This window comes from Trachurus japonicus, chromosome 15 (genome assembly GCF_045865225.1).
Source record: "Trachurus japonicus isolate A0001 chromosome 15, Traja_1.0".
Taxonomy (NCBI): Eukaryota; Metazoa; Chordata; class Actinopteri; order Carangiformes; family Carangidae; genus Trachurus; species Trachurus japonicus.
The window spans coordinates 8285414-8301706 of NC_140921.1; the positions used below are offsets into that span (position 1 = coordinate 8285414).

General features: G+C 40.6%; 1 protein-coding gene across 1 annotated transcript in view; it reads right to left on the reverse strand.

Annotated features, from left to right (window-relative positions):
• LOC146973147 (G protein-coupled receptor 4-like) overlaps window positions 1-14410 on the reverse strand; it is a 21944-nt gene extending 7534 nt beyond the window's left edge. The window contains exon 1 of the mRNA XM_085799070.1: window positions 14367-14410. The gene's annotated coding sequence lies outside the window, so the exon portion shown is untranslated. The remainder of the gene's footprint in view (window positions 1-14366) is intronic.
• Between the last annotated feature and the right edge of the window lie 1883 nt (window positions 14411-16293).

A 16293-nucleotide genomic window follows, 5' to 3' on the forward strand; every position in this document is an offset into this window, starting at 1 on the left:
ATATTAGGGCTGTCAAACGATTAATTTTTTTAATCGCGATTAATCGCATTTTTTCCATAGTTAACTCGCGATTAATCTCTATTAAAAATATTATATATGGCGCTTTGGACTTTCAACCCTCCAAAGTGTTATAATCTCTAGACAAACAACTTTTAGACCAGACCTAGCAGGCCTAGTACCTAATCATAACACATGATGCATGAAACTCACACAGAATTGACCCTTTGTCAAGGCCCCGCCCCCCACGGTTACTGTTGCTAGGTTGGACAAACAATGGTCACGGAAGGGTCAACTCCCATTGGAAACCATTGAAAATTAGGAAGATTTAAATTGCTAGTAAGGGAAATTTGAATTAACTTACATATCAGAAAAATGGTGTCCGTGATAGAAGACAGACGTGGCTAAAGAACGATTGAACGGGCATTACCCGACTTTTCCGAAAAATGGGGAAAAATCATTGTTTTGGTCACTCACTAGTTAGTAGCTAACGGCGCTAGCTAACGTTAGCTACAAGCTAACGCTTAATCTCCGCCGATCTCCCGTTTCTCCTCGTAAAACTTCACAAAGTTCAAAAGACATTAGTAGCGGTAATGTTACGTTTGCTAGATAACTTTGAAGGTATTAGATCTTCTCTGTTAAAGAACACGACCAGAGAGTGGACTGGAGAATGAATGAGCTTCAATAGCACAAAGTACAGCCAGGGAAAACAGGCTCACTTCTCATGAGGACTGCACACAACAACAACAACAAACAAAACTTTGTTAACAGTTAACCCCTGACCTATGCCTACAGCTCCCCCTAGTGGACCACCCCCAAACCCTATTATTAAGCTCAACTAAATACATAACAGAAAGTTAAAGTAATATTATATACAGTAGGCTACATAGGCTAAGTATGTTTATTGATGTCTTGTGTTTGGGGAATGGGATAAAAATGACTCAAATACGTTCCAGATATTGTGAGTTGCTATTGCAGGAACCCCAGGCACACATTTTAACCATATTGAAAAATTATAAAGTAGTTTTTGCCCAAAAGTTGCTGTCTACCTATCTTGTTTCATAGGGTTTCATTCCAGTGTTGTCCAACCTTAGAATGTTGCACAACACGTGACATGGGAAGAAGCGCTCTGATTGGTGGAACAGCAGACCAATCAGAAGGCCAACAAAGGGTCAATTGAAACGAATTGCATCCAGTGGAAATTGCCCTTTACTTTGCTACGCCTCTGCCTGGCCATGTGCATTTGTTGACAACAGAAGCCGTCAAAAAATCAATACATCGCCACGTGCATTTGTTGACAACCGACGATGTCAAAAAAATCAATACATGGCCATGTGCATTTGTTGACAACAAAGCCGTCAAAAAATCAATGGATAGAGCTGTGGATATATGTTAGACTGTGTATATTTGTGTAGCAACCAACTTGAAGGTGCCTTACCGCCACCTACTGGACTGGAGGTCCCACACTCCAGTCCTCCAGTCCAGCAGACAGAGGACAAAATGGGCCGCGATTAACCGCGATTAAAAAAATTAATCGCGTTAATTTTTTTAATTAATCTAATCGCGATTAACGCGTTAACTCTGACAGCCCTAATATATATATATATATATATATATATATATATATATATATATATATATATATCTCCTATTCTCCTCCTTCATCTCCTCCAGCCTCTCAACTGTCTGTCATAAAAGTCAAAAATATGTTGATGCATATTGTTACGGCCGATAGGGGTTCGGCCTTGTGCTTGTCTGTGTCTCTCTCCCTCTCCTTGTTCCCTCCACAGCTCCACCCAGGTCCCAATCAGGACAACGAGCCTCACCTGGGCTGATGAGCTTAAGAACCCTGCAGCTGACACTGGAAAGCAGGGGCAGTGCGTGGGGACTGTTGGGCTTGCCTGCCTCCCATCTTGGCTTTTGTTTGTTTTAGTTTGTGTTATTTGTTTGTATCACTTTTATGTTTTTGTTTTAAATCTCTTTTAGTTAATTTAGTGCCGTTGTGTTTGGGTCATTGCTTGGGTCCATTGTTATGCCCCTCTGGGCCAACAAGTTCTGGGGCGTAACAATTGGGGGCTCGTCCGGGATCTGAACAACCATGAGGTGAAGTTAAAGTCTGTAGCTGTTGTGTGAGGTAGTGGTAGTCTTCTTTTCAAGATGGTCTGTGATCTTATGGCCTGTCTGTGTTTACTTGAGAGACTCTTGCCACTTTGTTATTTTGCCTTTCTTATTTTTGGTGGTGAAACCTGGGTGTGGGTAAGTTTTCTGTGTGGCAGTGGGCCTTGCCTTGGTCCATTGTTCACTTGCAGAGTTCAACGTTTAAAGAAGCCTCCCGGGAAGCCGCTGAAGACTAGATAGTTAACCATATCACAGGGTGCCTCTCCACAACGTCACTCTTCAGCAGAGTTGCACAGCAGCGTAATCACAATCTCTTGTGGGTTGACTCTACCTCTAGTTTCGTTTGGATTCTGTGTAAAATAGTAACAGTAACTTTGGGTATGTGACTTTTTGTGTGGTACCTGCACAGTACGTTCGTTGGGTCGTTTGGTTGCAGCTTAGGTGTAAGTTGGCAACATTTTGTGTAGCAGTGGCTACTGTGTGACCTCTTTTGTGTTGTGCTGTTGCAGTCCACTTTTGGTTGGGTCACGTGTGTGTTACTGTTTGCTAGGTTGTGGCTGCCCTCGAGTCACCGCAGTGTTGTAAGTGAGTTAACCTTTGTTTCGTAGTTTCCCTCATGGTGGTAGCCATTTTGGTATCTGGTGGGAGTGGCACCCACTTAGAAGGCTACTGTTGGCTTCTCACTCTCTTACATCGAGTGGCAGTGCGTTGGTTGGCCTTTTTTTGTATTTTGATGTTGTTGGATCCACTTTGACCCTTTGTCTAGTCCTGACAGCAGTCCCAGGGTTGGATTTCATACATGTGGTTGGTGTTTTGAGTTGAGGCCAGGTTCAGTAGTCCTTTTTTGTTTAAGATATTGCAATAAATAAATAGTATGGTGTTTTGATGTAACATGTTGTTCATTGTGTTAAGGGGGGGGGGTGTTACGGCCGATAGGGGTTCGGCCTTGTGCTTGTCTGTGTCCCTCTCCCTCTCCCTCTCCTTGCTCCCTCCACAGCGTGGGTGCGTGGGGACTGCTGGGCTTGCCTGCCTCCCATCTTGGCTTTTGTTTGTTTTGTATTAAATCTCTTTTAGTTAATTTAGTGCCGTTGTGTTTGGGTCATTGTTTGGGTCCATTGTTATGCCCCTCTGGCCCAACAAGTTCTGGGGCGTAACACATATGAACAAAATATATTAGCGATACAATGAGTTTGATGGTACATTTATTGCTTGAGGTAAAAAAGGCTTTTACTTTCACACAATTTATTCCCCAAAAATATGCATGTGTTTGTTTCAGAGGAAATTAAAATAAGATGGCTTCAGTCACAAAAAAAGAAAAGAAATCGAGTGAAGGCAGGACAGCCAAAACAAATCAAATTATAGCTGCTGCGCAGCGATGGGTCGGGTCCGGGCTACTTTTGGGCAAATTTTGGCAATTCTGAGCAACAAACAGGAGAATAGGAAGACAAGACAGTTGTCCTTATAATGTCCAATTTGGACCAGTTGAGGGTTGAACCCACAACCTCGGGAACCAAAGACCGTTGCCTATCGCACTGAGCTAATTGACAAGTGGGAGTGCAATAGTGGCTTCACAAATTGAGTAAGCCATTCACTGTCGTGTAGGCAGATTTGAAACCACAGTAAAAAGAAAAATCAGTTTTTGAGGTAATGATATGTATTTGTTAAACATCTACTGTGACTCTAAGATGTTAGGAGCCTTCGCACATAGTCCAGTCCAAGCTATTTGGATTTTTAAAATTAGAAGCTTGCTGTGATGCCACCATTAGGACAATTGTCTTGTGTTTCATGTTGAGGACAACTGACATTTTGATCTGTCATCATCATCATCATCACCCTTGCTGGGACTCGAACCCACAGCCTCTGACACCAAGAACCAGCTCCTAACTCACTGAGCTAATTGGCTGGTAGTGAGACCTGCTGTGTAGCTTCATTTATCCACTCAGGTGGGCCAGTGCCCGGGCAGCTGTTGTAAAGGCAGATTTCAAAAATGGTCATAAAGTCAGAAATTATGTTATCTAAACAAAAATCTGTTAACACATAAATTGCATTTAGACAGCAAAACAGCTTGAGGACATGTGACATTTTGATCTGTCATCATCATCATCATCATCATCATCATCACCCTTGCTGGGTCTCGAACCCACAACCTCTGACACCAAGAACCAGCTCCTAACTCGCTGAGCTAATTAGCTGGTAGTGAGACCTGCTGTGTAGCTTCATTTATCCACTCAGGTGAGCCAGTGCCCGGGCAGCTGTTGTGATGAAATGGTCAAAATTTCAGAAATTCAGTCATCTAAACAAAAATCTGATAATACATAAATTGCATCTTGACAGCATGGAAATGTTGGTGATTTGTTTTTAATGATAAGTGTTTTGCTTCATAAGAGAAAATCTGATGTTTAAAAATTCCACACTCACATTGATTGCAGTTGTTCCCATGAGAGCAGAATTCAAAATGTTCTCAAAAATTCAGTTTTTGAATTAAAATTCTGATATTTGCCAAACTTCATCAACCATGACTCCAGAATATTCTCATTTTTTTTCAGGAAGTTTGAAAATGTATTTAGCAAGAATTTGATGGTATATGTTTACAGTAGTGTTTACAGTCAAACGTTTTCATGCACTGTAGGCTCAATTTTTGCTTAATCAAAAATCCGAGAAACAAGTTTTGTGGAGGACGGTCTGGAGATGCTCTGTAGCAAGTTTGGTGACAATTGAGCAAAAATTGTGGGAGGAGATACATTTTAAAAGTTTTACAGTTATTGAAAAAAACAGAGTGATGGACTTCATAATTTGTAATGAGTTTAAGTGGACAAAAGTTTCAGCAGTATTGAGGCTACATTGTGGTGAAGTTTCAACACTGTAGCATCTACTGTTGGTTTGGTAGGAATTTTTAAAGTTTTTAAATTTAAACGCTTATTGTGCCCCCCCTAGGAGGGGGGGGCACATGTCCTTGGAGTTGAGTGAATCTGGCATGGGGTCGGATGTTTCTGTGAAGTTTGGTGAGTTTTCGCCCATGGGAAGTATGACTTCCTTGGAAGAAGAAAGAAAGAAAGAAAGAAAGAAAGAAGAAGAATTCCTAGGAATACAATAGTGTCCCGGCAGCTTAGCTGCCCGGACCCTAATCACTAATTCACCACGTGTGGCCATTTTTCACCAATACTCACTCGAGAGCTTTGTTGACAAGAGCCTTATAAATGCTAAGCCCCTCTCCAAGACAATCCAAAGTCAAATTAGAACATCAAATTATATTTCTGACCTCCACAACTGCCCAGTTCGTTTCCACATTAACACCATAACGACAGGACAAAAACACAATCCATCACATACATCACTCAGTTACACCATAACATACATTACATTAACCCCAAGACAAAATCCCCCTCCACCTCAGTGGGACATGGTATGGCTGACCATTTACCCAGCTGCGCATGTAGCTGCTTTCACCATATAAGGCAGCATTTTGCAGCTGCTCTTGTTTGAACCCTGTCATAGAGGAAGGAAGGACCATGATGTCACCGGTAAAATAAGTAATATGAAATTTGTGGTGCATTTTTTTTGTGATACTGTGGGGGGTTCATATGTGATGTTTTTAAAATGTGTCTAGTGCAGTACGTGCACTCACCATAATAACAGAGGGCAATGATATGGTTTCTGATCACCATTTATATGTCATTAGCAGTGATGAGGTCTTCGTCACATGGTCATATGGAGTGGTGAAGGAGGAGGTTTCCAAAGGTGCTCAAATTTACAAAAAAATAAAGTGAAACAAGTTGTATGCTGTTTCGTTTATTTTAAAAAATAATGTTGAGAGTACTTACAACAAAAGCTACAGTTCTAGTCTGAAACTCTTTATAAATGGGGAAAAAGTAAAAAAAATAAATAAAAAAGCAGAAGTCAGACAAAATAAAAATGTAAAAATGAGATGGTAGAGTGATGCTGCAGATTATCTCAGCTATAAGAATTATATAAACTTTGCTTTTGTGACTTAAAGGGAGAACATGGAGTTTGTATTTGGTTATAAAAAAAAGTCTCATATTAATGTGGATGAATCTCCGCTACCCACACTTGTTAATGGGTTAGGGTTAGCCGAATTGCGTTTATGGTCGGAACTACGACGGTATCTGATCGGCTTCGAACTTCCAACTTTCATTCTTGATGAATGAAAACATTCTTGGCAAGACGTCTGTCGTGTGCCGGTCCAAAAATGTCACTGTGCACGCGGAGGCTCAAGGGAAATGTAGTGTGAAAACACTTTGCTTTCCAAAACTCCTTGTTGTCCCTTTAAGTGTAATAAAGTTATACATGGACTTTTAATAGACAAAAAGAGAAAACAAAACGTTGTGCTTTCAATGAATATACTGTATAGTCAGACGTGATGTTGTGAATCATGTCAGAGGACAACAATGTTATCATTCATGCTGATCTCTGTCACTGTTCATCCCGCAACGACACACAGAAGCCAAAAACGTGTCTACAGCTCCTTTCCTACTGAAAACATAGAGAAACAAGTCTGCAAGAGGACTGAACATTATTAAAGTGACAGTCAGTTTACTGAAGGAATCATTATTCCTCCCTTCTTCTGCAAGTAACAAAATGATGGCAGGAAGAAACAGAAGTGTGTAAATAAGTAGCACTAAAACCAAAGTGGCCACAATTCGGCGTTTTTCATCAGGAGGGACACTGGTGGCTGCAGACAGAGCTTTAATGGTCCCAAACAGGAAGAATATGAACAGAGGCAGGGGAAGGAGGAGGAAGACACCGAGGATGATTTCCATTGCCTCAGGATAAACTCCAAGACTGATGGGTAGAACAAATAGAAGAGGAAAAACCCAGACCACGACACAGACCACAACAGAGGTCTTGATGGTTCGTCTGAAGCGGTACCACAGCGGCCAGGCGATGACCAAATACCTGTAATACACAGACACACACATCGTCTTTGTGGAGCATCTGAATTATGATGAAATAAAATGTTCAGACAGAGAAAAGCTACACGCACTGAGTAGACTGATAGCTACCTTTCCAGGGCGATGCACACCATGAAGGAAACGCTGACCATCAGACTATACATGTAAATTGAAAGTAAGGTTTGTGTGATGACGTCATTCGCAGGGGCTGCCAAATCAACAATCATGGTGCAGAGTTGAATGAGGTCAGAAATGAGAAGGTTGATGATGTAGATCGGAGCCACGTGATCCTTTCTAACCTGCAGGAAAACATTGAGAAGAGTAAACACAGTGGTTGGAAACATGTTGTGAGCTGATGACATGTTTTTTTTATTTTATTCTGCTGAAAACTGCACTCATATGAATTTGTCATCAAACTCTTCCTCAGTCATGGTAAATGGTAAATGGTCTGTATTTTATTTAGCGCTTTTACTATACCTGAATGATACCCAAAGCGCTTTACAGTACATCACATTCACCCATTCACACACACATTTACACACTGATGGCGGAAGCTGCCATGCAAGGCGCGAACCACGACCCATCAGGAGCAAGGTGGGTAAGATGTCTTGCCCAAGGACACTACGGCAGCAACCGGGATAGAGCGGGATTCGAACCACCAACCTGAGTTCTCACCTGAGAGTAAAGTTGATAGATGGCCACTAGGGTCAGTGGGAGGCCGATACTGATGATGATGCACAACACCACATCCCTGATGAATAAAGCTTTCACAGTGTTCCTGATGATGTCGGTGATGTTTCTTTTGCCGTCTGACTTGATGTTGCTGTTATTGTTGCTTTTGTCCACTGAGGTGTTGTTAATGTAGGAATCTTCCATCTTCCTATAAAAACTGTTGTTTAAGAGTTAATGTAATTAATTGGACTTCACATCATTCAGTGATAATACTAAAGCTGTGAGGTCATCCCAACACACATACAAACACACAGTCGAGCTAAGTTTAAGTTAATGACATCAAAGGAAAGAGAGCGGAAAAAAGACACTAACTGTATATTACCGTCCACCTACAGTCAGTGGTTGCCAATAACTTTACAGTTTTGATGAATGAGGTTAAAAATAGATACTGTAAGAGAAATAATGTGAAACAAACCTGAAAACTGGTGGAAAACAACCTGGAAATTCTTCTTGACTGTTTTATCGTCTGGTCTTGTCTTATGCACCAGTTTGAAACTTCTGTCAAGAAGGTGGTTTGTCATCGAATATAACTCCTTCTTATCTCCGCCTCACAGGAAGTTAACAGAGATGTTTTTTCCTCTTTATATTGTTGAAGTTAAAAAAAGATTGATAGTTTGAATTTGATAGTTCCCTGAACACAACCTGCAAATTGGCAGCTCCAAGCATTTTGGGTAACATTTAAGTAGCTAATATTACAGTAACTTTGCTTTTCCAACTAAAGTGTAATAATGACATACATGAACTTTTACAGTAATAGACAAAAAAAAAAGTTTTATGTTTTCAGTGAGTAGCCAATTGAGTTGTAGATGTCCTGCCTCATCTAATCTTCACCACTAATGAAGACAGACATAGCTTTCTTGTGAATAGAGTGACATTCTTGCTATGAGCTATAAATGCTGAACCTTCAAAATTGAGGCCTCTAAGCACCACAACTAGAGCTCCCCCTATCGGTCTTTGCAAACATGACTAAACATGATTTTATTTCTGGGTTTTTTGTGACAATTTTAGGCTATAAGCTTCCCCTAGCCTCTTAATAGTGCTGCTTCTGCCTGTTCGTCTACGTGTCGCCCCCCCAATCAGTGATTCCATACCAACAGGTGTGTCATTGCAGGATGAACAGTGACAGAGATATCAGCATGAATGATATCAACGTATAGGTAGTTGCTCCATGTAGGCAGAGAAAGACATAGAGAAACTGTGACAGAAAAAATATCCAAATTTATATGGCAAGATAAACCTTCAAGAATGAATACATGAAACTTACAGTACAAAAGAAACAGGCATGTTTCAACCTATCAAACTTAAAAAAAAATAGTACTTAGCAACTCAAAGTTCCTATATATATATCACATAAGCAAAATTTCCCTGAACAAGCGTGCGCTCAATTTTAAAATGCACAGGTAAGCCCCAGTAACTTATTATGTACACTTTTTGACAAAAATGAAAAAAAACAACATCAGCTAACTTTATCATAAAAAAATACAATAAAGACCGGGAAAACCATAAAGGAAGTCCTGAAAGAACCCATTTCAGTCCCATCAAACATCAAATTGTGGAATACTGAATTGTACATAACGATTAACAAAAAACCCATTAGATGGACAGAATGGGAAAACAATAACGACAATAAATTATTAAAATTCAACCAATTCATAATCAAAGTATATAAATAGATCTGCATTCATACAGTATAATACTCTTTAATGCAATGTATTGATATGTCTTTAAAGAGGTTACTGATGATGTGATCTCTGCTACTGAGGAAGAGGGAGGCAGTGATTTATAGTTCAGCCAGAAAACTCTGAAATGAGAACAAATAATTCATTGAGTGTAAGCATGGCAAGCTGAAACACAGCATAGAGCATGGATGCAGCAGGTTTAGTGTCAGGCTCTGTCTCAGTTATTCGTTCCCTGAATGACTTGCTTTGCCAGACATTACAGGGAATGAAGCAGACCCCCTGCAGGGGATCAGATCATAGAGAGGTGGTGGGTTTGCAAAACTTTGTGGGCAGCAGCAGCAGCAGCAACGAGATATAGCAACAGCAGAGCAGAGCAGAAAAATAGCAGCAGCAGCAGCAGCAGCAGCAGCAGCAGCAGCAGCAGCAGCAGCAGCAGCAGCATAACCAGGGATGAGCAGGTAAACTGGAGGGTTTAAATAACCCTGACTGAACAGCTGATCAGGATGGGCGCAGCTTGAATTGTCTGCCTGAACTAGCTTTGCAGGCTATGCATCATAAATGATTATGCATTTTGCAGCAATGCAATATAGCAATATGTCACGAGGGAGGTGCCTAACATGTGATCTCTGCCTCATCTGATCTTCACCATTAAGGATGACAGAAGACACAATTCCTGACATCATTCATGCTGACATCTCTGTCACTATTCATCCTGCAACCACACACACAGGCCAAAAACCTGTCTACAGCTCCTTTCTTACTGAAAACATACAGAAACAAGTCTGCAAGAGGACTGAACCTTATCAAAAGCTCAGCGACAAACAGGAAAATGAAATTCCTCTCTTCTTCTACAAGTAAAAAAATGATGAGTGGCAGGAACAACAGTGTGTAAATAAGAAGCACCAAAACCAAAATGGCCACAATTCGGCGTTTTTCATCAGGAGGGACACTGATGGCTGCAGACAGAGCTTTAATGGTCCCAAACAGGGAGAACATGAACAGAGGGAGGGGAAGGAGGAAAATAATATCAATGGTGATTTGTCTGAATTCAGAACTAATCGCAAAATAGTAACAAATATGAAAGACAAGAAGAAGGATCCAGACCACGACAGAGACCACGACAGAGGTCTTGATGTGTCTTCTGAAGCGGTACCGCAGCGGCCAGGCGATGACCAAATACCTGTAATACACAGACACACACATCGTCTTTATGGAGCATCTGAGTTATGATGAAATAAAATGTTGAAACAAAACTGACAGTAGACTGAGAGATACCTTTCCAGGGCCACACACATCATGAAGCAAACGCTGGCCATCAGACTAAACGTGTAAATAAAATTAAAGATTATTAAGACAGTGATGTCATCGCCGGGTTTTGCCACCTCAACGATCATGGAGCAGAACTGAATGAGGTCAGAAATGAGAAGGTTGATGATGTAGATCTGAGCCACGTGACCGTTTCTGACCTGCAGGAAAACATTGAGAAGAGTAAACACAGTGGTTGGAAACATGTTGTGAGCTGATGACATGTTTTTATCTTGTTCTGCTGAAAACTGCACTCATGAATTTGTCATCAAACTCTTCCTCAGTCATGAACTGAGTTCTCACCAGAGAGTAAAGTTGATAGATGGCCACTAGGGTCAGTGGCAGGCCGATACTGATGATGATGCACATTACCACATCCCCGATGAAGAGAGCTTTCACATTGATGTCGGTTTGATTGTACTTGATGTTGGTGTTATTGTAGCTTTCGTCCACCAAGGAGTTGTTAATGTAGGAATCTTCCATCTTCCTATAAAATGTGTTGTTAGAGAGAAGAGCATGTATTTTAATGTAGACCTCACATCGTTGGGCGATAACACTAAAGCTGTGAGGTGAATCAGGCACTTGGGTCTAGTGAGTAAAACTGAGGTCATCCCACAAACCTAAAATCTTTCGAGTTCGGGCCTTGTGATCACACACACATCATCTCTCCTCCTCCCATTCCTCCTCCTCCACTCATCCCTCCTCCCATTCCTCCCTAAAAAGGCCATTTAACATCAAATAAAATGTTCTAGTTGCAGTTTGACTGTTTAAAAACATTAAGTCAGGTCATGTTTTCTGCCCAACAACAAAAAATAATTTAATCTCCTCCTTTAAAAATAATACTGATTCAGAAAATTACTTCAATAAATATTATTCACAGTAAATTATCAATATTAATTAGGACATGTAATGATAAAGCAGGTCTACTGTCTATATTAAGACTGTAAATGTTTTAAAAACCTCAGTCCATTGAGAAATAAACACAGCCTGTACTCAAAAACTGAGCCTTAAACCTAGACTTGCTGTGACTTTGTGACGTCACAAGAAAGCAGTCACCGAGCTCTGCCTACCTAGACGTACCATCCGGTGCTTGCAGGAATTAGTTTCTTTGAGTGTTTATATTGAATATAATGGAGCAGAAACTTCCCATAAATAGGTAACCAAACTGTGATCACCTGATAACTGAATGAAATTAAAAAGAGATTGTAAAACTAATTCATTACTGAATATAATTGTAGAATAGTCCATGTTCTTTATGCTGTTGATGCAGAATAAATGTACTCTATTTTTCCATGAGCAAGTGTCATTGGCAGAGGAGGTAATTGAATTTGTTATAATACAGAGAGGCAGCACGACTATAACAACACTGATTCATTCACATCCACAGGCATCAACAAAAATGTAAATAAATACATATGTGATGATGTGATGATTCGGATCATAATTATCAAATTAATTATCAATCAGAGAGAACAACACTATCAACACTGGGTTTTTTCCTGTTTCAGGATGTTGATCCTGATGATAACTTTACTAAGGCTATCAGAAACTAATAGGATATTCATACAATATGTATATTAATATTCTATTAGTTTCTGATAGCCTTGCATTGATTATCTACCAAAGCCCCAACACAGTACAACTACACTAAAGTATATATATTTTTTATTAATCCAGCATCCAGCACAAAAAATCAAGTTAATGATATCAAAAGTAAAAGAGAGGAAAAAGGCACTAACTGTAGATTACTGTCCACCTACAGTCAGTATAGCCATCAATCAGTGGCGTAGCTGACTGGTTCATGCAGATGGGGCGAGACCCTGTAGTGGGCCTATTAGGAATGCGCGATACAAATGTAGTCTACACAGGGCTCCAGACCAAAGCTGCCACTGTAAATGCGCACATGACAGACTGTCACTATGTGCTCAACTTCTTGCCGACTCATACACAGACTATCAGCTGTCTACATGAGACTGACAATAGACCCGTGAAATCAACAATAAGTTACCACATTGCGGCGCAGCGCTTCACTCCCCATCAATCAGAACATGTTCACAGCTGCTCTGCAGTCCGTCTCCGGACACGGAGCAGAAACCCAGGTCCGACAGTGCAATGCTGTCCCCTCCTCTCAGTCTTCACAGTCAGCAAATCAGCTCATCACGCAAGAAAGTCACAACAAACAGGTTTTGCACAGATAACTCTTAAAATGTGTGCAACACCTTCTCATCACAATCCACGCCATCTACACAGTTATCAGCTGTTATTAAAATCCAACTCATCAATAACAGGATCGCGATATTGAACCACCGCTCACATTACACAACAAACCGTTAACAATTAATCCACACTCAAACCAAAGCAACAATAGTGTTAACTGTACTCAACAAGCTATTATTACAAGGTTTACAACAGATATGACAGACAACCTGGGCTGTGCATGTGTAAAGAAGAGAGGGAGGGAGGGAGAGAGAGAGAGAAAAGTAGGTAAAACCTGCTAGCTGTTAGCTGCCGTAGCTCAGCCGTTGGTCTCCCGTCAGGTGAAAGCTGCCGTTTATTCCTCAAATGAAGTTTAAAAAAAAGTTGTTGAGCCTCTCCGGTACAGTTATCCATCACTGCTGTTGAATTAGCCGCTAAACTGCTGGACGCTAAAACCGAGGGGGCGTCTGTTTGTTTACACTTCACGAAAGCAACGTGAATGTACGTGCCGCTCACACTCAGTAGAGTTACGCAATGAGGCAGCGTAGCGTCAGCCACACACACACCGTACAGTGGTTTCTGACCGGAGGTAAACAGAGAAAATCACCAAATGCTGACACATTTAAACCTGTGGTAAAGTTATCTGAAATAAAAAAATAATTAAACCTTAGATTAACTAAATAATTTAATTATTCCTGACAGTAGGTGAGGCACTGCCTCAAATGCCTCCCCTGACTGAACGTCCGTGAGACCCAGCTATTAATTGAATAACGCCGGCTATTATTTGAGGAAATACGCTATTCGTGTCTCAGTCGTGAAGCTGAGCTCCTATGAGTCTCTCTCTATGTGTGAGGACGTGCACAGAGCGAAATGATAGTGTCTGTCAATTAAATGAGCATAAACAGCCCAACCCGACGCGCTGGTTCGAGCCGGGTTCGTAATGGCTAGGTCAGGCCAGGGCCGGGGCTGGGCTGCCATCTGGCTTATTCTGCTTTTTTTTTCTTTTTTTTTGCCGGGCTCGGCCCAATAATCAGTGTATCGGTCCGTGTCGGGTCTGCACTTCAACGACCGCGGGTAGGCCCGTTACAACTCTAGCTTGATGAGCAGGGCGAGTGCTTTGCGGTGCTGTATGAGCCTGCACAGTGCACACAAACACAAACAGCGCGCGGAGGAAAAGAGCGAAGAAGAGGGGGGCTGCAAGGGGTACTGCGACGGGTTCAATTGACAGTAGCAAAGCAAACAGATTTGCTGTGGTTCTAGCAATCGGTCCTCAAGAACCCCCTTGTCAGTGGGCCTATGGTGAACCTGGGCCTGGGGCGCCCGCCCCACCCGCCCCCTACCTGGCTACGCTACAGCCATCAATAACTTTACAGTTTTTATGAATGAGGTTATAAATAGATTGAGAAAAAAATTGTGAAACAAACTTTACCTTTGAAAGCTGGTGGAAAACAACCTGGATATTCCTCTTGACTGTTTTCTTGTCTGTGTCAGTCTGGTCTTGTCTAATGCAACAATTTGCAACTTGTGTCATGAAGGCGGTTTGTCATCGAATATCTACATCTTCTTATCTCTCTTGAAAAGGGGAGATAATAAATGTACTGGACAGTTGCTAATCTCTGATAGTTTCACTGAGACAAGAGCTCCACTTTCTGCTCTTTTCTGAAGCATCATCTCTCAAAACAGGCTCTACAAGTAGAGCATTAATCAATTCCTTTGGCAGGATGGCATTTTTATTTTATTTTATTATTTTTTATATTATTCAATCTCTTCCAGCTGAAAGGCAAGAGCAATCAATCACAAGCATGAAAAATTAATTAAACAAGGAAGCATCACCTTTTTAATATTTACCCTTAAGCTCCTAATTGTTTGTATAGTACTGTATATTGTTCCTAATTTATGTTTGTATGTTATGTTATGCTATATGGTTAATAAAATCATTCACCAAATGTGATGACCTTACACCATTTTTCTTGAGAAATGATTCACTATGCTCTGCTTTATTTAGCAGCATTACGAAATTGATGATTCATTGAAAGTGTTTAGGAAGTGGAGGAGTGTTTTTTTTTTTTTTTTTTTAGCTATTTAGGTTTGAGTCAATGATGATCAACTATGTTATCTATGCACAATGATTAATTGTCTGAAGAAATCCAATCATTTAATCAACAATGACAATTTAGAAAAGGAAAATCAAATTTATTTCGACAGTATTTTATACAGAAAGGTCATTCAATTTGCTTAACAGAAAAGTAAAAGTAAACGCAATGGAATAAAGACATAACAGAACAAAATACAAAACAGATAATATCCAGTTAAATTAGAAGATTAAATGAAGGCCATGGAGGGTAACTGAATTTATTGCTTCATTGGTCAGTTTGTCTTTTACTTCCTCTGTTTTTTTTTCTTCTGTCTTTGCCTAACAACCTGTGAACATTCATGCTGTTGATCTGCTCGTACAATATCACTGTAACTGTCCATCCTGCAACAACACACACAGAGGCCAAAATCGTGTCTGTGGTTCATTTCCTTAAAGGGATAGTTCACCCGAAATTGAAATTTCACACATTATCTACTCACCCTCATGTCGACTAAGGGCTGGGAGAAGTTTCAGAGTCCTCCATGGCTTCTCTGAGTTACAGGGGGTCTCGGCGTAGCAGTGCACGTCCATGTAACGGTTGTAAATGGATACCAACTGTCTTCGTAACAAAAAGACACACCAAAAGACATCCAAATACCTGAAATATTACTCAAAATGCCCCGAAACGCTGGCACATGGCACTGACCATTTTATAAAAGGGCTGGCACTCAATGAGTTAATCTCGACCTGATATTGTTCAGTGACGATACTCAAGCTGTCAACCTCAGTTCACTGGTCTTTAAAGCAAAAGAGACTTTACTGTTAATAACTTTACTGTTTTCATCAGGTTATAAATAAAATGAGATAAATGATGTAACAGAAACTTTACATTTGAAAGCTGCTGGATCACAACCTGGATGAGTTTCTTTTAGCAGAGTCTGCTGTTTCTCATTTAAATCCACACAGTCTAATAATGTGTAATTGAGCAACACAGCATGATAAGTCATGAGGGAGGTCCTTAATGATGTGATCTCTGCCTCATCTAATCTTCACCACTGAGGAAGACAGTGGTTTCTAGTGAATTCATTGCTGGGAGTCACATTCATGTTAAAAACTAGAAACTTGCAATAAAGTGTAGCTGCTTTGCTTCTCTGTGTCTTTGTCTTCCACTGTTGTTTTTTATTGTAGTTAGAATAAAGCTGCCCTGATGACAAAATACAAGTAAGATTTGTCTGAGAGAAATGTTGTCAGAAAGGAGTGAGAGGAAAGGTGCTCAAATTTA